Raw genomic sequence first — 22,093 nt, 5'->3', positions numbered from 1 at the left:
CTACAGTTAAGATTTACACGTGTAGTAAATGACATATGTGCAAGAGTATTCATGCAGCACTATTTGTAATTATAAACTCTTGGAAACAACCTAATGTTCATCAATGAGAAGGGGCAAGTTAAATAAATTAAGGTACCATGACATGCCATGCAGCTATAAAAACAAATGAGTGCTCTTCGTACTGATGTGGTGAGATTTTCAAGATACATCATTAAGTGAAAAAAGTAAAATGCAAGAAGAATATACTATCTTTTGAGTAAAAAACGGGTGGAGGGAAAGTAACACAAGTTCATATTTGCTTATACGTGCATAGAGAAACTGGTAGGACACAGAAGAAATTAATAACAGCGTTAAGGTGAAGATGTAGCAGTGGTAACTGGTGCGTAAGGTGATATATATACAAAACTTGTGAATACATTATTTAATTCAAAAATTAAATTTAGAAATGCTAATAGATATGGATATCTGGGGGTATGGAATTATGTGGCATTTTTTCATCCTATGTCATATATTTCTGATTTGTTTGAATGTTTTACATGATGTATGTATTACTTTGCAATGTGAAAAAATGGTAGAGATATAATGACTAAATACAAACCAGGGAGACAGATAGACAACAGCTGAAAATAATCAACACAGAAAAGTTTACTCCACCAGGTGTTGAGTTACGAGGAATAGAAAATGACTGGCTGTCTAAAGCAGAAAAAGGATTTATTGGAAAGATATTGGATAGTTCACAAAATCACCAGGAAAGGAGAGCAAGGGGCTCAGAATAAAAGCAGAAAGCAAAGGAGGTTAGGTAGCAATCACCACAGAACCATTTGATGAGGACTTGGCTGCCATCACCCCCACTGGATCTGGTTCCCTCTGCTGTCTCTAGGGGAACAGGAACAGCACGTCAGACCAGAGGTTTCAAGTGGGACACCAAGATCTGATGGTTTTTAGATGTCAGAGTAAGGTGTGAGGCAAGTCACCAAGCAGAAATGTCAAAGCGGATGACCTGGAACTGGGCACAGTGAGGACATTAAACGGATGAGAGACTGAGATTGGAGGAAGATCCCTGAAGAGGACCCTAAGGTTGTGAAGCCCTACCATGCCCACAGGAGTGGCAATCAGAGCATTCCAGAGAGGAGCTGCCAAAGAACCCACAAAATGTCCATGACAGGGCCACCTTTAAACATTGGCTGGACCCAAAGAGCAAAAGCCAGTTTATGACAGTAACCAGTCTGTTAAGAAATGTCACATTCCTCTCATATTTCCTCATGGCTCCAACCCCGAAAGGGTCAAAAATAGCAGTTGGGCAGTATGGAGGATGTGATGAGGAGAGCAAGTCAACCCACCCTCTTTGCAGCCCTAGCTGGGACAAAGAGGAGAATTTTTATCATTGACTGAAGATAGAAGTGTGAATTAATAAACTGAGACAGTGCTTTGCAACTTAGTGACCACAGGACTTTGTTACCTGACAAAGACCAGAAAGGTCACAGGCCTTCGTCTCCTGCGGTATCCAGTAGTAATGGTGGGACCACCCCCATGGAGGAGGCTTAAGGGGGTGTCGGGTGGGGTGGACAAAAATAAAGTTGCTTTTAAGATTACCCATTTCAAGTCCAGTAAAGTGACAATTGCATAGAAAGTGGGTATTATTGCTGCAGTCACTGAAATAATTAAATCTGCTTTGGCTTCTTTGTGTCATCTGCTCCAGTTTCAAAGTCCCAAGCAGAAGCATCTGATTGGCTGAGCTGAGACTTCATGCCCATGCTCCGGCTGCCTTGGACCCTATTGCCCACAATACTCTACCTGATGAATTCACCTAATTTAGGAAAAGGGTTCAGAAAGTAGACAAGAACTAACACATGTGCACTACAGTGGGAGGCTCTGCACTCACTTCTGATGGCTATTGCATCCAGCTACGGGCCGGGGGACAGAGGGAGGGAGGAAAGGATTCCAAGAAGAGCAACATAGACCCTGCCCTCAATAATGAAGTGGAGTCCCACTATTATAGCAATTACAACAGAAAAGCATCTCACTTTTATCTACAATCTTATAGCTTAAAAAGCTCTTTCATGTCTATTTCACTTGCTCTTGACAATAACACAGTGAGAGAACTCTCCAGTGTCTAACACGGTGCCTGGCACATAGTAGGTATTCAGTGACTGTTAAATGGATGAGTGAGTAAGGCAGTGAATGGGTAAGGAAGAACTAAATCCAGTGGTAAAAGTACAGGCTTTGCAGTTGGTCAGTCCAGTTCAGCAGTGCCCAGTGGAACTCACTGTGATGACGGCTCTTAATCTGTACTGTGCAATATGGTAGCCACTTACGGCTACCAAGTGCTTGAAATGTGCTAATGAGAGCGAGGAACTGAATTTTAATTTTATCTAATTTTCATTCATTTAAATTTAAACAGCCACATATGGCTAAGGGCTGCTGTACTAGACAGCACAGGTCTAGAGTTCAAATTCCACCTCTGGTTATCTAGGCTATAACCTGAGCGAACCCCTTAATTTACCTAAGTCTCAATTTCCCCAAATGTGAAATGGGGAAAATAATATTCCTTGTCATGGTTGTGAGGTTAAAAGAGGTCTTATGTGTGAAAGGTCAAGTTCACTGGGTTGTGAAAGGCAAAGCTTCATCTCTGGCAGAAGCTCAACAGATGGAAGTCACCATTTGGATTACTGTGCCTCCCACTGCCATTGCTCTTATGCCACTACAGAGGGGATGGCAGGACTCAGAGAGGTTAAAGAGCCTGTCCAGGTCACACAGCTAGTGCACGGCCGAGTGGGATTTGCATCTCCTGTTTTCATTACTGCAGAGGCTTTCTGACTACCAAGTTAAGCAAGGACTAGAATACCCCATATGGGCACTAAGAATCGTCTGTGCCCTGAAAAATGAATCTTCCACATATGTTTGTCATTAGTATTCAAATTCATGTTGATTCCACTGAGATAATAAAACATAAATTGTTTAGAAGCATTACTTTATAGTAGCTTTTCGTCATTATGTAGACTCTTAACACATATGAAAAGTACAGCTATCAGTATGTATTCCAGTTTCTTTTGACATCGAAAAGGCATCCTTACCCTCTCTGTTGAAAATGTTAACATCTCCTTGTTAAAACATAGTTAAAGAAAGGAAAGACACAGGGTACACACACACACACACACACACACACAAGAGTTAAATATCAAGATAAAATGGTGATGCAAGAGATTACATAACCAGTATATATTCTAGGTACATTTGCTAGAAACATGAATGGTGGTATTTACCAAAGAGGGTTTATTTAAAGTCAGTTAACAGAAAAGATCAATGCGTAATTCCCTAAAGGATCCTGCAACAGTCAGCAATTATAATAAATAAAGCTGAGTTTAGTTTTAAAAAAACGAATTGCCCACATTCATAATAGGTGAAACAGTGCTTTAAAGGAGATTTTGTGAATGATTCCAGAATTTTAGAAGACTGGTCCTGAATGGAGTGAATATAACCCAGAAAGTGCCCATGAAGATCCACTGGGATGAGGAAATAAAATGCTGCAACGCCGATATTTACTTTTTATCTTGAAAAGAAAGAAGCCAAACTTCATTTTTATTTAATATATGCATTGACAGCAGTACATGTATATAATTTAAATAACATACATCCAGAAGGTGCATACTTAAAATTATTTTATTAAGAAGACTGCATAATTAAAAATCCTTAGAAATTTTTGTTTTAGAAGACAAGCAGCTCAGCACAAACCTGCAGTATGATGTGATTATTAAAAACAAGTCAAAAATTGTATCATCTTAGTTATATTAGTTAGCTTTTCCAAGTAATAAACCATCCCAAAACAAATTGACTTACAACCACCACCATTTTTCACTGTTTAGAACCTGCACAAGGTCACTTGTACTGACAATCTAAGAGTACGGGTTCTAAAAACGAAGTCATATGCGGAAAGGTTGAAAGAACTGGGATTGTTATGCTCTGAAAAGAGAACACTAACAGAAAAGAGGAATGTGTGTTTGACATTTATTATCTTGATTTCTTATAGCTTAAATTCTAATGCAATTTATAGTGGAAGGAAAAATATTTTGAATGGATGATCCCTTGAAGCAACAGAAATTAAAGCATTTTTTTCTTTTTCCTAATTGATTTCATAATTATAGAACTATATTATATCAGAGAGTTCCATTTGTGTGGAATGACACAGTCGGCTGACATCAAAATTACTGGAAAATCCCAAAGGAGATGTATATATTCCAAACTCATCAACTTTTCTTGTTTTTATCAAAGAATTGGCTATTTCTTTCTCCTCTTTTTAAAAGAAAAATAATGTGGTCTTTGTTTCTTTTCCTTTTCTCCCCAACTCAAATTCTATAACTGTAAATTCAAAATATGAGCAGATTTAAAAATGGATTATGAAGAAAAATCTTTAGTATAAACAAAAGGAAGATGGAGTAAAATGAATGTCCATCACTGCATGAGAAATGGTGTGACAAATGTACTGTACCTCTGCACAGAGAATGGTGGTGAATCAGAGCATTGCTGTCCACCTGAAAGGAATATGTGAAATAAAATAAATATTTTTAAAAAACCGTACAAATGCAGAGTCCCTTCTGGGTAAAGCTGGAACTGTGCTCTGTTTGAGTAATTTGATATCTTCTCCTATAACTAAAATTTCTGCAAAGTTAAATCAAAATGCTACAAAAATCTATGCATTGTATAAGAAACTAATGTAACTGATTGTAAGATTTAGGATTTAAATTTAAGATCACGCAATAAAATAAATTTTAATAACCAATAACCTTGAAAATTTAGACCAATGATAAAATTTATATTTTTTCGCTTTTTAACAAACAACAAAGTCTTCAATGAAAGCAAAAAAGGCATTTCCTTCAGTGGCATTACTGGCAGAAAAATCAGAAATGACTACATCTTGCTCTAAGAGAATTTTTTAGTCAAGGAGTTAAAAAAAAGTCAATCTGTATGTTCCTCCACTTTTCTGGGCCCAAAGTTAATTTTTGCTGAGTAGCGTAAAACAGAAAATGGACATTTGCTTCTGGCATTGTGACCTTCTCCAGGCCCCTGTCCGCGCTGCCCCGATGCAGTGTATTTCTAGCACACACTTGTGATATGATCAGCAACCATCCTCCATAAACACTCAACTTGACAGCAAGTGAGAATAAAAAAAATCTCTGTTTCACATCAATGAAGCCATGCTACGAACACATTTCCCTCTTTTATGAGATAGATGATTTTCAAAGAAGATTAATTCAGATGGGTAGCAGCTTAACTCTTATTTTTCTTCTAGCTATCCACCAGAATACACTAATTTTTATTTTAAAACTAATAGGGCTCTTAAATATTATAAACTATGTCTAATTTAAAAAAAAATCTATAGCTGGTCCATACATTTTCCAACTAAGACATAGCATAAAACCTCCATGTTTAAAAATGCCATACCCTCCAACAGCATACATACACACTCATACACATACACACCCGATCCAACTGCACACTTATCCACTAATGACTAAACCATTTGAGATGGATTAGTGGGGGACAGGGGGGAAGGGGCCGAGGAGGATTTTTTTTTTCTACAACAGGCATGCATAATATTTACTGAACAAGACATTGTGCTCTATATTTTTTTCTAGCATGTGGGGGGAATCATAATTGTATTTAGACTTTATATGGCATGGGTTACTCAGTTCACAGCAGAGGCACCTGCAGCAAATTAATTTGTTGTAGCACATTAATTATCTCATAGCTTCTACTTAGGCTGCAGCTGTTGCTATTATGTTAATAATATTTTTTATCACCACTGTATACAACAGGTTATGGCAATAATAGAACTATCTCTTTTTTTTGGCTTTCCCCCCCGTCGTTTCCATTTTTCTATGTCAGAAGGGAAGACTGAAAGAAATTTAGGCAAATTAAGCCCCAAAGCGCACTATAATTTTCTATTTCTGAACCGATGTGTAAGAGAATGGGTAACTGAAATTAGCAAAGAATCACCCCACACAAAGATGGCGCGTGCAGAATTTGTGAAAGCGAAAAAGAAGACGAAGGAGAAGCAAAGGAGGGACGGAATACTGCGGTGCTGGGGTGGTGAGTGTTTGCATGGGGGCGGGGAAAATGCTGCAGTTTTCATGAAATAATAAGGTGGGGGAAAAAAGGCATACAAAGAGTAGGTTTTTCATTGTTTGTAAAATATAAACACAGATGAATTCTGTCTTTGGTTTGTTCATGCTTTTCACTCTGCACAGCAGGGATGTTCTTAAGAAGTTGCCCTCTGCGAAATTTCACTAAATGGGAACCGTGGACCCTGCATGATGGGATTATAATCACACCAGCCACTCCTTTTACATAATTTTTTGTTTAAGATCCAGTAAGACTCCCTGTTTTTAATATATATAAAGCAATAGACATGTATATGTCGATAAACTGAGGGTTTGCGTCCCTATAGCCTGGTGCAAGCTAAAACAAAAAAAACGGTGACACCACGTCTACAAATCTCAATGGATTCAAAAACAATATGAAAATTTTTAGCTGACAAGAACATGTCTGCTGCCTGCAGACCCTGCAATAGCTCACCATGTTGCCTACTAACCGAAAGATCAAAAATTATCGATTTCATGGCGCTGCGTGCTCTGGGAAGAAAAGCTACTTTAAAATTTGCATTGTTTAAGAAATGAGTTAAAAGAAAAGAATCATTTTTTTTCTGAACATTTTGGGATGTGAAAATGGCTTGTTTTAATCTTATCCATGATTTACTATAATTCTATTATTTTTAGCAGCTGGAGTCCAGAAATGATTTTTTTCGATGAATTTAGGATTTTGCCGCAGTATACATCTGCAGTCCCAGAATCCTCCGGTAAGTTAATCCTTCTTGCGATGGGAAACGCCTTTAACCTTCTTGTGAATGAAATATCTGCAACCATTTTGAAATTTTTAATAGAGAGGGGTGTGTGTGTGTGTGTTTATGTTGGGGGGGGGGGGGTATGTCTCCAAAGCATGATTTCCTAGCAATGCAGCGGCAATTGTCTTAGTTCTTAGAAACATATACCTTTGTGTTCTGTGAATACCATGGATGATGTCCCCATTGCTTCTCCTTCACACTTTCTATGGTAGCCATTAAAATGTACTTCCTTAGTATGGCAACGACTGTTGTGTCAAACCAATGAAGGCCTGAAGAACACATAACTCCAAGCATGAAGAGTGTTCCTGGCATAACCGAAGCGGCCATGAACAAAACTACCAGTGCTGCTGCCACCGCCACCACCATGGCCATCGCCTCCCACCACCTTCACTGCCCCTCCCTCGCTCTGCAGTGCACACCAGATGCAAGCTTTCCACAGTGGCTCTCTGCTGAATTTGCCCACTGGGTTCCTAGATTACTTCTGTGTGCAAGAATAGCCAACCATGTAGTCTGACAAGAGGTATTTACAACTACTTAGCCTGTTCAGCTGGAAAGAAATCAAAAGATAACACTGAACCCTGAGATGATGTATTGCAAATCAAAAGTCCCAATCCATAAATAGCCCACTTGATGAGCTGCTAAATGAAAAGCTGATCCTGATTATTGTCCAGTGTTTTTAGGTTGTCAAAAAGAAATATTTTTAACAGGCCTTCTTAGAGAGTCAGGATCTATTGTTTATAAATGCATGGAATATTATTTAGTCTTACCTTTCTGCTGGGAGAGGATTCTTCCCAAGGAGATTCGGATAGAGTCCAGAGGAGACCACACCCACCTTTCACTGTTTTCTACTGTTTCTGTTTACTTTCAAGTAGGGTGAATTAACAATTACAATTATACATTAATTTAAGGGACCTAATCAAAAGGAGCCAGTCTTCCATTTCCCTCTCTCTAAAGGAAGCTCGTTGTCTTAGTGCTCAATAAATGTTTAATTAATGGATTTGATAGAGTTAACTATCCAAAAAGTAAACGGACCTTCTTTACAGTGCTGGCTTGATTAATGTTTCTGTTGGAAGTGCAAAACAATCTGGGCGTTTATTTGCCTAAGGTGATTCAAAAGCATATGCCTTAGTGAAGGGATCCTTTACATTCAGGTTCCATGTAGCCCCTGCTTGATATGCCAATGGTCTGATATCATGACAAGTAACACCTCCTCTGCTAAACCAGCTGGAGACACTTTGGTTTCTAGGAAAACAGCCTGAAATTTAGAACCATTTGTCTTTTGCAGTTTCACAAAATGGATTAATTTATGTCAAACCCAAGTGGCTGGCTCTAGAAGGAAAAGGTGTAAAAAGATAACCAAGTGTATTTTATGAAATGTCTTGCCCAAGGTTAATTTTTTAAAATCATTTTTACAAAATTGCTTATTTCACCAACTCATCAGGTATTTTGATATTTATATTTCTTGTTGGTTTAATGATAGTATTTGTCTTCACTTCACAGAAGTTATTCATGTCATATTTTTGGTGAGACAATTGGAACGATTTCTGTTTTTTGAGAGAAGCAAATAAAAATTCTGAGTAATTTGTTAAATTCAACTAATTTGTTTTAATGTTAGTCACCCAGTAATTCTTCAGTACACTTAAATTTGATGGGAAAAACAGCTTGCTGTATTGTTGCAAATTCCACATTTCCTGTAATAACATGTGTTTGCTTAAACTATTACTAGGGATTTAAAAATCTTAATTCTAAATTTAGATTAAGATATCTAAATTACAGAAAAATACTTCAATTCTTTTGGTACCTGAATAGAGCAATACAAATATAGAAGAGTTTTATCTTTTAGAGGTTCCAATGATGCAAATATTTCCTAACCTGTTTAACAGTGTGCCTCATTCAGAAAAAAAAAAAATAGAAGGAAACATCTGTACCAAAAAATCCTCTAATATTGATTAATCAGTCATCTGATTTTAAATGTATGACTTTAATCAAATCAACTGTACATTCTTTAACTCTGTATATGAGAATTAAAATTGGGGATCCGTACCTGGAAATGCCATTTTACTCTTTCGAGTTTATATTAGAAACATTGCTTTGACGAAATACCTTTTCTGTCTATCTGTTTCAACTATGTGCAGCCAAGTTAACCACAACCATCGTCCACACTTACTTCTACAGAATTACTAGCAAAGATAAAAATGAGAAAGTCATTTTAGACAATGGATTTCACTGAACATCATCTTCGTGTGTGGACTTTTTCCACTGCAGGGGCACACATGTGCTACAGTGATAGACAGCAGTTGACATTACCACTGTATATAGTAAAATATCTCTAAGATAGGAAAACAAATAGAATTATTTAAAGAACATGTCGTCCTGAAGCATTAGCTATGCCTAAAACTACATATCCTACCCCATGAGTGAACGAATAAGTAGGTTTCCTGCTTGTACCTATGTATAAAGACCTATTGTTTGCAGGCATTAATTACAGGGATAAAAGCCTCACGATAACTTTCACTGTTGTTTTTGGTAGCCTCTCCATTGTTTTGGAGGAGAAATAAGCATAAAACAATAGACTAGAGAAAGTGAATCGATCATCATTGTTTCAGCTTTGACGAATGCCAATCTTACTGGATTACAATGGAGACAAACCCAAGGGAAATGAAGACTCAACTTTAGCCTATTAAAACGAATTAGAAAATGTTTCTGAGGAATAGAAAATTAGTTTAAAAAAAATTAGGAGCTGCCTAATCGATAGTTCCTTCCATAAACAACACACTTGGATTTCTCAAATAAGTAATACCGTAGAAATGCACCTCCTCCAAAGAAAAATCCCCACCCAAAAAACTATTGACATGTAGTAGTACACTGGAACCAGACACAAATGGAATCTATAAGAATCAACCTAAGTGACAGGGCTCTAGAGCGAATCTATTTCAATATAGTCATTTGTTCACAGTAGGTACTCAGAGGACTTGTTGAATTGCGGGCTAGGCGCCCACTCCAACGGGAGTTCACAGCCCTCGGGAGTGAGGACAGCAGGCGACTCGGCCCGGTAGTTCACTTCCAGATTCAGGCTGAGCAGCCGGTTGGGATGCGGGATACCCGATCCAGGCAGTGGGGGGCTTTAGAGTAGTGTGCGGCTCGGCTGCGAGCCACGTCCTGCAGGGAGTGGGTGGCCCAGACCGCAAAGCCGGCGGAAGCCCTAACCCGCCCGAGTCCCCCGACCGACAGTGGAGCGGGGCGGGCCCCGACCTCAGCGCCCGCGCCGCCGCCGCCTCGGCCCTGAACTTCTGCCCTCTCAGGACCCGTGCCAGCCGCCCGCGCGGCCCCCGAAGGCCGAGGCCGGGATGCCGCCTCCCGCGGGCGGCGGAAAGTGCGCCGCCAGCCCCGCGTCGGCTCTCACGGTTCGGGGCACGCGAGGGGCGGGGGCGTCGGGCTCGGGACAGTGGAGGATCCCGGGGCCGCCCTCCCCCCACCCCATCCCATCCCGGCCCGCGGGGGCTCCGGCCTCCCCGCCTCGGGCCACGCCGCCCTCCCGGGCCGCCCTGCGGTCTCGCGCGGCGGGGAAGCCGCGGGGCTCTACCCAGGGGAGCGTCCGGGGAACCCACGGCCGCCTCGCCCCGCCCGGGGCGTTCGGACGGCAGCCGGCAGCTCGGCGGCGCGGGGACTACTTTCCGCCGTCCGCCCGCGCCCCGCCCCTTGTCCTCGCGCGGCGGAACGCTCCGCGCTGCGCCGGTGGCGGCAGGATACAGCGGCTCCAGCGCGACTTATAAGAGCTCCTTGTGCGGCGCCATTTTAAGCCTCTCGGTCTGTGGCAGCCGCGTTAGCCCGGCCCCGAGAGCGGAAAGCGAGGGGAGGCGGAGACGGAGGAAGGTCCGAGGAGCCGCTCCAGTTCCAGCCGAGCCGCCACCGCAGGCCGAGGACGGTCGGACTCCCGCGGCGGGAGGAGCCTGTTCCCCTGAGGTGCTTGGGCGCTCCTTTCCTTACCCTTCTGGGGCTGCTCCTGTTCCCTCTTCGGAGCCAAACTTCGTCGCGGGCGCGCGGTCCCGGCGGCAGCTGGGAGCGGGGCTCGGCGCAGCCTGGAGCCCGGGTGGGGAGCGGGCGTGCGGGCTGGGGGCGCCGGGCCGGCGGCGGGGGCGGGCCGCGCCCGGGGGGCGGAGGGCGGAGGGCGGCGGCCCGGCCTGGGTTCCGGTCGCGCTGCGTCTCGGGGGCCCCGGGGGCGCCGCTTGCGGGGAGGGGGCGCAGCGAGGGCGCGTCGGGGCGCTCGGCTGGCCGGCGCGGGGGGCGGGGGGGCTGTGGTTTCCGTCCAGGGCTCCGGCCGCGGCCGAGTTTGGGGGAGGGACCCTGCGCCTCGGGATGCGCCGGGGCCGGGTTGGGGGGCGGGGTGGGGACGAGGGGCTCCGCCTTTCCAGCCCCAGCGGGGAGTTGGGGTCCGGGCGCTGGGCCTGGGACGCCACCCTCGGTCCCATTGCCTTGGGGATAGGGCCAGTGGACTTTCTGTCCAGATTACCTCTTTCGTTCTTAAGGACGAATTAAGAAAATTGTTAGTATTTTTTTTTTTTAATGCCGTGCATATGTGAGTTTGGCACTGGCGCTTGTTTAAATGGAAGCAACTTTAAACCTTAGAGGAACCAAACTATTAGTGCAGACAGTGCGATGCGTCGGTAGGGTTTGCAGGTAGAAAATCCGTGTCTTGCACCTCTGTTTTCTTGTACCGTGTAGGTGAGTGAAAGCGGCAATGTGCAATGTACTGGGAGTCTTCTGGATTTATGGCGGTGGGTGTGAGACCCTAGTAAAAATAAGGGCGGGGGCGAGGGCAGCTTGCTCACTGTTTCTTATCGAGTGAACCTCGGGATTCAGCCTCTGACTGCTTCCAGAATTTTGTTCGTAGAAATTATTTATTCAAATAGTTTTATGGCAGCTAAACTTGATTATTCGAGCACATTTTCTTTTCAGCGGAGTGAATTTTTCCCTCGCCACGGAATTGCTCAAATGAAATTCAAGCACTGCAACTTCTTCCAGTGTTTTGTCTGGGGAGAGGACTTCGAAGAGAGACTTTCGAAGTTAAGTTCTCCCAGGCCGGTTTTGAATCCGCTAAACTTGAAAGCTTTGGCAGTTGGGTGTAGTTGTTTGCTTCGTTTTCTGTTCCCTTTTGGAGGGGGAGCATTGTTTCATACTTTGTATCTTCCAGACATCTGTGGTCTCCCCTCCCCCCCGAGTTTGTGAGTGGTGAATGAAGAGAGACCGGCCTGCTGGTATGCGGAGGTCGGCAAAAGGAAAGCGAGGAGTGGTTTTAGTGAAATGAGAGCTTTGTATCATGAATAGTGGTGGCTTAGACTAGACATCAACTTGAAGAGACGGCTATCCTTTGATAAAGACGAGGCTAATGTTTTTCAGACCGCTAAGTTATAGAGTGTTTTGTCTGGAATTTAGGAAGCCATTTCATTATTGTCACTTGGTGAACATTCAGTACCCTCAGATGTCTTCGTGTTAATTTGTCTTCATCGTAAGAAATATTAGACGTAGCTTGAAATGTCGTTTACATAATACTGTTTAGTATCTGCTTAAATTAGTGACATACAGTACTTTGGAGGCTTTTTGGGGGGGGCGGGTCTGAACTAAGGATGCTGCTACATTTATTTTACTTTTACATTTAAACCCACAAAATCTCTGGACTAAAAATACCATTAAGGTTTATTTGAGAATATTCTTAGACAAAATTTGATTAATTTGCACCCAATATTCATTACTTTGACCTAGTCTTTGTTCTGAAGGCCATGTACAAGGACAAGGCCCTAAAGTGATGGCAACAGTAACTTGAAAAACTCGCAGAAGACTATTCTATAAGATTAAAGGAATGCTGAGACTATTCAAGTCCGAAGTCCTTGAGGGGGAAATAAAAACCAGCACTGGAAAGTTTAGGATAGCACGTAACTTAGAGTCCTTGTGGAGTCCTAGGGCTGAGATCCTCCTGGAGGCCAAGACAGTCATTTTAAATAGCTTTCAGGATAAACCAAATTTTTTTTCCTCCTCCTTCTCCCCAAAGCCCCACCAGTACATAGTTATATATTTTAGTTGTAAGTCCTTCTGGTTGTGTGGAAAAACCAAGTTTTTAAAAATAAGGTGGCTAATAAAAAAGTGAAGCATTTAACGGTATTTGAGTGTCAAGAAGCACTCAAGAGTTTTCTTTCTTTTGAACTATTTACTTCCTTTACCAAGATTATTATGTAGAAAAGTGTATATTACAGTATTAAAACTTGTCAAACTGTGAATTGAGCTTTCTACTGTTACTAGAGATGACTGGAATAAAACTTGTTCATATAAATGAAGTTCTATATGCTTGTTTTCATAGACACTTCCCTTCCCCCCCTCCCCAAATAGGAAGGAAGCCATGAAGCAGGCAGATTTCTCTTAGGGTATTGAGATGTGGTACTTAACAAAACTGTCTACAGGTATCTTTTTTTATTGTTGGGAGGGGTGGGAAGAGGACCGTAAGTATTGTGGAAACTAGGGACGTGGAGAATTCAAGTTTGAATATCACTCGTTTATAGTTATAAGTAGCAGTGAAATTAGAACGCCAGAAATGGACTACATAAATATAGTCAGCCAAATGAAACTTTTGTGTTGAAATGGAAAAATTCATTTGTCCAGTTATAGCATGCTTTTCTCTTTCGTGGTTTACTAGTTGCTGATAATCAATAATTGTAGATGGGTAGGTGGTAAATTTAAGTTTGTACTTTTGAGCTTGGTTGGAAGCATGCTTGATTGCTGCTAACCCAAGGCAGAAAGTTTGAATGCTTTGAGGGCAGGACAAACTTCTAATAAAAAATATCGGCAACTCTGTTGTAGTGCTACACATTGACTTGTGACATTGTTTTTGAAAACATTAGTTGCATTAACTTAGTTGTTTCTTGTAGCCCTCTTTTTATTGGGGATACAATATCTTTTGTTGAAACAGCTTGACTAAAAACATTTTTATACTATAAAAGTAAATAATAAATATAGATGAGGAGCTGCTTCTGATTAGTCCAGACCATGTAGCTATTGCCTCTTGTATCCTCATTGAGGGAATACTGATTTGCAGAATCAATTCTCATTCTTTAACAGACTATTGTTTATGTAATGCTTAATTGTGATTGTTATAGTTAACTAGGTTAATAGGCTAAAATAAATATATACTTGTCAGGTTTCACAAAAGGAAAATACAGTAGTCCCCCCTTACTCGAGGGGGATATGTTCCAAGACCCCCAGTGGATCCCGGAAACACAAATAGTACCTAACCCTGTTTATACTATATTTTTTCCTGTACATACATACCTATGATAAAGTTTAATTTATAAATGAGGCACAGTAAGAGATTAACAATAATAATAAAAAAACAATTATGACAGTACATTGTAGTAAAACTTCTGTGAATGTAGTCTCTCTCTGAAAATATGCTATTGTACTGTACTCATGATGATGATGATGTGAGGTGATGAAATGCTTACATGATGAGATGAAGTGGGGTGAATGACATAGGCATTGTGATGTAATGTTAGGCTACTGTTGACCTTCTGAGATAAGTTAGAAGGATCATCAAAAGGATCATCTGCTTCCAGACTGGTTGAGGACCACAGTTGACTGTGGGTAACTGAAACCAAGGAAAGTGAAACCGCAGATAAGTTGGGACTGCTGTATGTGTATGATTTGTTTTGTTTGAAAATGAGCAACACATTTTCGTTTGTTTTTTCATCACTTAAACTCAGGAAAAAGTTCTTTATTTCCTCTGTTTACTTAAGAATGCTGCTTTTGTGTTTCATGCAAGACTGAGCTTGACTCAGGTTTGAAACCTAGACCCATCTGTGGAGGCCTGAACTCTGCTGTGCTCGAAGGATGTATATAATCTGCTTTCTCCCTAAGGAAAAAGAAGCTCTTAAAAGATAAAGTCAATCACGTTAGGAACCCTTGTTTAGAGTTTAACTACCTTTTTGGATTAGTGAATTGTGGGCATCTCTTCTTTTTAGAGACATTCCCCACTCCCAGAGTCTCTATCAAACTGATTGAGCAGAGTGAGAGTAGTGTTAGGGCATGTTTTCATTGCATGCTTCGGTCATGTTGAGTGCCCTCCAGTGGATATAACGTAAGGCTTGTGATTTTTTTTCCCCCTTGCAAGTTTGTGTGGAATATATTTAGGAATAGTTCCTATGAGAGAGCATCAATCAAAAGCCTTTTGAATTCTAGAATAATTTATTCATATGAACACTGCTGATTAAAAGGTTGGCTTGAGAAAATGTCATCTCAACCAATGTTTGCAAGAGAGAGGTCAAAGTTAAATAAGGGATTAAATTTTATTTAAGGCACTTTAAATAGGCAGTTCTGTTTAAATATATGATAATGATAAACCAAAAGCTCAATATAATAATTTGGGGGTAAAAGATCTTAATATTTAGCCATATTAATGAATTACAGAAACAAATTCTCAGAAAAAGTTAATGAAGAAGTGAATTGTCAGTTTGTCTAAAATCTATTAGTAAAACAGAGTAAGTGCTCAACTCAGTTCTATTATCGAGGAATATTATGTCTGTGTTAGGAACTAGATGGAAACTAAGCTAGTTGAGTCAGTTTTATGTGAACTCCAGAATATAATGCGCTAGTGACTATAGGGTTTTATCTGTATAGAGTTTTGGGCTATGATGAACTATACCAATGTTTTGCCCTTTAAATTTTTCAATAAAAACCTTTCTCCATCCTCCTATGTTTAAAGTTCTTGCTATTTCCATTAGTGACATTATTTTCTGAAAATACTTGTTTCAAATCAGATTCTGATTAGTAACAAATGAAGCCTATTCTAAATCATCTTTTGGAAGTCAAATGGTCATTTTACAGAAAATTCTGAGTTTAGAAGCTTTTTTTTCTTTGTCTTCCATAATGGGTGGTTGAAATGAAATTAAAAAGTTGGTAGAGTAGGGAGGGAAAATGACAGTATCACATCTTGCTCCAATTTGCTCTTGAAAGTCAGTATAATTTTGCAGAACCATTGATAATGATTTTTGACTGTTTAAGAAATGTATTATTGTTGTATCTAATTTTTCTTGACAAGAAGACCTCATGTAAATGGTTATTTCAGAATGAATTGTGTTCCTTCATAAAGAGTCGTCTTTGGAATTAGTAATGTCCAAGTTGATACTTAGTATTTGCACCGTTTTCTGTCTACAGGTCATATAGCTTCTGTTCTAGTTTTCCAAGATTTTGATGAGATATAAGACTAGATTTGAAAGTTCTTTTAAAGATAATGCACATAAAGCTTAATGAAAAAAAGTGTCTATTGCAGACTTAATTTATCTCTTGAAATTGGCTATTTGTCTTCATTAATAAGTGTACAACAATTTGACAGTCAAAGTAAGTGACTAAGATTGCTTTCACAAGCCATATAGTATTGGTCTTATGTTACGGTGGGAATGGCTGCTCAGTGTCTCCAGGGCCACGCACGTTTGAAGAGCACATGTCCCGTCTAAGTGGCCATCCTCAGCAGCTTCAGCCGTTGTGTGGGAATATAGAGCATGTTGTCACCTCAACTGATTTTTTTCCCCCTCTAAGAGAAGGAGGAAATCCGGATTAATGTGCATCCCTTGATTTGCACATGTCAGTGAATGAAATTCATGTTTTAAGACATTATTCAGCACAAATTAAATATACCTATTAGCAGCCTATTGCCAGTTTATAACGTCTGCAGTAGTTCCATTTGAAGTACAGTTTTTTATAATGATTCTACTAAACGAGATAATATGATCCTGTGGATTTCTATAACTTAGGAAATAATATTATTAAACTATTAGGTTCATATTTAGGTATTTGAAAAATGCATTGTATCAATTGATTATAGTTTAGGAACTTAAAAGGGGGTTCATATTATCAACTTGTTTGTGAAATCTGGGAAACCCACACTTTCAAGTTTAGGAATTAAGATGATTTGGGTCAAGGAAAAGGAGGAGAAATAACAACTTACTCATTACTTGGTCATCTTAACTGTAGTTTTTTAAAGTGTATTTTTAAAAGAGGTCTCAAAACAATCTGAGAAGGCACTTAAAATGCTGGGCAAATTCTGGCTATGTATACACAATCATGTCAGCCTGAAATTTTATTGATGTCTTTAAATCATATCCTGCTTTTCAGCCAAAGTTTGCTTTTCTAAGATAAACTATTGTCAGACTAGATCCAAAACTGAAAAGCAAAGTTTAGATGATGAAAAATTAATTAAAGTTTTCCTTAAACTAGTGGCATACTGCTATTTGGTCAGAATAAATTTCTGCAAGCAATTTAATAGATTTTGGTTAAATCTTTTGCTGCTAAGGCGGAGTTTTTCATTTCCAGAGTTTGAAAAGTTGAGTGTTTAGTCTTCAAACTACATGTTTAAATGGCAAACTCTGTCTGGACTGAAAATGCAAACCATAGGCCAACATTGGTTTTAAAAAGCATCATCTAGGGGCTGGCCCGGTGGTGTAGTGGTTAACTTTGTGCGCTCTGCTTTGGCAGCCCGGGGTTTGTGGGTTCAGATCCTGGGCATGGACATACACACTGCTCATCAAACCATTCTGTGGTGGCATCCTACATACAAAATAGAGGAAGATTGGCAGAGATGTTAGCTCAGGGACTATCTTCCTTCCCCCTCCCCTCCTCCAAAAAAGCATCATCTGAAGATAGTGTTGTAAGCTGCAGTTGTTTCTATATGATATGGTATAGCATGCAAGTAAAACTGATCAGTGGACTTTTCACATAACATTTATCCCAGAGATACTCACCCCCTTGCCTATTCCACAATCCCCGTGTAAGTTTACAGAGCCACTGTAAAGTTTGTCTTGTAATATTCCAGAAATTTCCTGCCTCTGATTTCTTTTGAACTTGTTGAAAAGGCAGACCCTCCCTCCCACCCACCCCAATAACAGTTTGAAGAGTGTGAACAGCTGGATTTTGCTGGGGTGAAACTGCTTCATAGCTCTTCCCATTTGGTCCCCTATTTATTTCCATCTCTTAACTTCTTCTCTCATATTCCCATGATTTTACTTGTGATTTCATAATTCATATACTACTGGACTGATATTTTCCTTTTAACTGATTTTTTTTAAATTAAAAAAATTTTTTTTTAAAGATTGGCACCTGAGCTAACAACTGTTGTCAGTCTTTTTTTTTTTTCTTCCTGCTTTTTTACTCCCCAGATCTCCGCAGTGTATAGTTGTATATTTTAATTGTGGGTCCTTCTAGTTGTGGCATGCGGGATGCTGCCTAACCGTAGCCTGATGAGTGGTGCCATGTCCTTGCCTGGGATCGGAACTGGCAAAACACTGGGTCGCTGAAGCAGAGCGTGTGAACTTAACCACTAGGCCATGGGGCTGGCCCTCCTTTTAACTGATTTGTGACAGGTGTGTTAAACAGTTAAAAAATTTGGGGTGGGGAAGATGATATTTTTAAACCATTTAAGTTTTTTCAAGTTCATCAGTCCTCATGGCATACAAATTATGTCCATGATTAATAAATCTTATCTTAAATGCTAGCAGCTGATCTAACTTGAAAGTAAAAGATGTGCAAAAGCTGAAGGGTTAGTTTAATAAGCTGCTTTTATTAACAGGGTTTTATGATAGCAAAAATAATTGTGATATATTTGTACATATATACACAGTTCATTGTACATTATCTATATAAAAATATGCAAAGTTAGGTTTACTGCAAAATTTCTTGGGAATGCAATTTGAAAACTATCTTAAATGATTGTAGTAATTTCCTGCACTGAGGGATGGTGGTGTAAATTGTCCTACCCCCACCCCCTTTTTTTAGGTATAATTAAGTGGTTTGGGGGTAAGGGTGTAGGGAATGAGTCTGTCTTTGAAGTTTTGCATATACTAGATGAATGCCACATGTATAAGGGAGGAGAAGGGTTTCTTGGAAATATTTTTCAATCCAACTAATGGAGGTTTCCAAGTGGAGTTCCATTCCCCTGTGTAGAAAGTGCTGACATAGACACTTAAGTTCTTTTCTGAGCTACTTGAAAGAATGTAGCAATGTCAAATATTACTTACATGTAATAGTTCATTTAGATACAAAAGTAGACATAATGTTATATAGGAAACATTGTATGCTGACAAAGCGCTCTTTGGATAGATTCATAAATTTAGTCTGTTTTCTGGCATTTTGCTTAATTTTAAAGTTTGATTAGTTTTTAAGCCCACTGTTTTATTAAATTTTTTTATTTGATATCTTTCTGTAGGAAAAGCCATTTGAGAATATGAAATAAGGTTTATATTGTTCTAACTCCTAGTTATAGTATTCTGTGATCCATTCATGGAGTAAAACTGTTATTTTGTATCTGATAGTTATCCTCTTAGGGCACTATTTCCTGCCTTAATTCTAGCATTTTTTCCTGGGTCCTGAATCAGAGTGCCAGCTGTTTTATTCCCCATAGAAGGAGAAATAGGAGGCTAGAAAGTTTAAGAGATTAGAAATCTGGAATACCAGAAGATTGGGAGTCACTCATGAGACAAAGTAATGAATGTTAAAATGCTATTGTTGATAATTGGAAGCTGGGAAATACTAAAATTGGGTTCTTTTTCTAAGAATACTTATTAATCATGCTTGAAGAATGCTCTGACTATATGCTAACAGACCTCAGGTTTCTCCTTATTGCCATTTTACCCCAGATCATATTACATTTCTCTAGAAAGCTCAAAGACAGGAAGACTATTTAACCTTCTCTTTGCTCCTCAAAGTCCCCTTTCCCCCATCAGAAGCTAAGCTGAGGAGGGGGAAGGCCGGCCCAGTGGTGTAGCAGTTAAGTGCGCACATTCTGCTTTGGTGGCCCAGGGTTCACCGGTTCAGATCCCGGTGCAGACATGGCACCACTTGGCAAGCCATGCTGTGACAGGCGTCCCACATATAAAGTGGAGGAAGATGGGCACAGATGTTAGCTCAGGGCCAGCCTTCCTCAGCAAAAAGAGGAGGATTGGTGGCAGATGTTAGCTCAAGGCTAACCTCCCTCAAAAAAAAAAAAAAAAAAAAAGCTAAGTGGGAACTCCTTCACCTTCTTATCATCAATCTGCATAGAGGGTCCATCTCTATAAAGGAGGAAGTATTATATTCCGGTCAGAAGCCAGTCCTGACACATGCCTTTTCAAGGACTTTGTTCCTTTAGTTGTACCTCCTCTTCTGTATTACCCTTATCCCTCCAGATTCTAATCCCATTGCTTTTTTGATCTCCACGTCTCACCTTTTATCATCTCCTGAAATCCATTCATTGTGACTTCTAGAACTCATAGTCGTTAGCAAATCCCTTTTATTCTCAATCTGTTCTGGGAATGTTCCCTTCTCTTTCTTGCTACAGTTGTAAGCTAGTGTCTCTCCTGCTAATGCTACCTCCCTTGCAGCTCTCTCATGCGGTAGATGTTTTCCCTTCTTGCACACCTTTTACTGCTAAAGCAAGAGTCTTCTTTGTTCCTCATTGTCACTTTTTGACCCTTTTTTCCCAGAACTGCAAACTTTGACTCTCATGCCATTCTACCACCCACTACCCCTCTTTATTTTAGTCATCTACCAACTTTCCTGGGTCATTTCTTTTCCTTCCTTGAACATTTTATTAGCTCCTTGCTCACTGTCTTCTTAATTTCTGCCATAATTCTTGATTCTTAGTGATACCAGGGTCCATGTAGAGCAGTGCTACTCAAAATGTCATCTGGGTTGTGAACTCTTTGTAACCAGTATGAATTGCGATAAGGAGTTTGTGCCGGAATGTAAATCATCTCTGTCACTAAGTTCACTGTTTAGTTCAGTTGACTTTTTTTGTAGCAAGACTTTTTGCTGAAGGAAGCAGTATCTTAATTTATAATCTGGCGTAAGTTCCTTATGGGTCATGGTACGGCACTTTGAGTAACATTGATGTAGGGGATGCTTCCAATATTCTGGCCTATTAGTTTCTTCATTTCTTCTCTTCCAGTGATCTTATTTTTCACTCTAATTCAACCACACATTCTCATTGTCGTATCCTAGGCTACCTTGTCTTTTACCAATAACTTCCCCCTTCCCCCCACCCAGTATCATTTCACGTGTCCCACTCTTAGTCCTCTAGTAAATACTTTCAATTCCAGTGGCCCTTCAGCCCCACTGGAACCTACAGTCTATCTATCCATCTAAGCTTTTCAGTATCCCTCACTTTAACCTCTACCCAGCTGAAATTTCACATTGAATCATAATCACTTTCTTAAATACACTCTCAATAACCTTGTCCCTTCCTGGCTTCATGCCCAGTGGTCCCTAGTCTATTAGTTCACCCTCCTTTATGACTGTTCCTTAATTTTTTCTCTCTTTTGAAACCTCCCAACACCTCCTCCCTTATCTTCACTCTCATGTAATTCTGTTGCTGTTTTCACTAAGCATAGAATAATTGAAAGAATTTCTCCATATTCCCATATCTGTGACTGTGGCCTTTACCTTCTCCTCTGTCACTATGGGTGAACCATAGTGTTCCAAGATAAGGACAACCTTTTGTACACTGGGTCCCATTCCATCTTGCTCTCAAGAGTATTACTCTGTCATTCTCCCTTCTCTTGCATCGTTGGTTTTTCCTTCTTACTGGCTCTTCCCATGAGCATACAAACATGACACTCTTTATGCTATTTTTAAAAAAAAATCTTTTCTTCCTGTCTCCCCTTTCACTCGCTATCCCAGTCACTTCTCTATACAACAAAACACCTTGAAACAATTGCTTATATGCACTCTCTCCTCTTTTCTCTTGAACTCCTACCAGTGTTCAAACTTTGTACCGTGTTATAAATTTCCAGTTCTCAGCTCGCTTAACCTACTAGTAGCATTTGGCACAGTTGCTTGAAACACTTTTTCAGTTGGCTTCTAGGCCACCATGTCTGCCAGCAGATTTTCTTCTTACCTCACTGGCAGTTCCTTTTTAGTTTCTTGCTTTTTCTATCATCTCTTACTATTGGAGTGGCTGAAAGTTTAGTCCTTCAACCTCTCCTTTTTCAGTTGTCTCATTACACTTCAGTTTTGTAGCTTTAAACAGGTAGTATTTAATCTATTTCCTCATGATTTCCAAATTTATATCCCTAGCCTGGATTTCTTCCCTCAACTCTAGATGCTAATATCTAACTGTTTTTTCAACAGTTTAGGTGTCTAAGAAGCATCTCAAACTTAGTTTATCTAAAACTGAGCTCCCAA

The 22,093-nt window shown here is 40.2% G+C and overlaps 1 protein-coding gene across 3 annotated transcripts in view; it reads left to right on the top strand.

The window, feature by feature from the left end:
* The first annotated feature begins 10,718 nt into the window (after positions 1 to 10,718).
* The window catches only part of CTNNB1 (catenin beta 1), a 37,482-nt gene continuing 26,107 nt past the window's right edge, over positions 10,719 to 22,093 (top strand). For all 3 annotated transcript variants that reach the window (XM_046645753.1, XM_046645667.1, XM_046645581.1), the window contains exon 1: positions 10,719 to 10,861. The gene's annotated coding sequence lies outside the window, so the exon portion shown is untranslated. The remainder of the gene's footprint in view (positions 10,862 to 22,093) is intronic.

The sequence above is a fragment of the Equus quagga genome, chromosome 1 (assembly GCF_021613505.1).
Source record: "Equus quagga isolate Etosha38 chromosome 1, UCLA_HA_Equagga_1.0, whole genome shotgun sequence".
NCBI lineage: Eukaryota > Metazoa > Chordata > Mammalia > Perissodactyla > Equidae > Equus > Equus quagga.
Note: the sequence above shows the minus strand (reverse complement) of the source record. Positions and strands in the feature narration are given on the sequence as shown.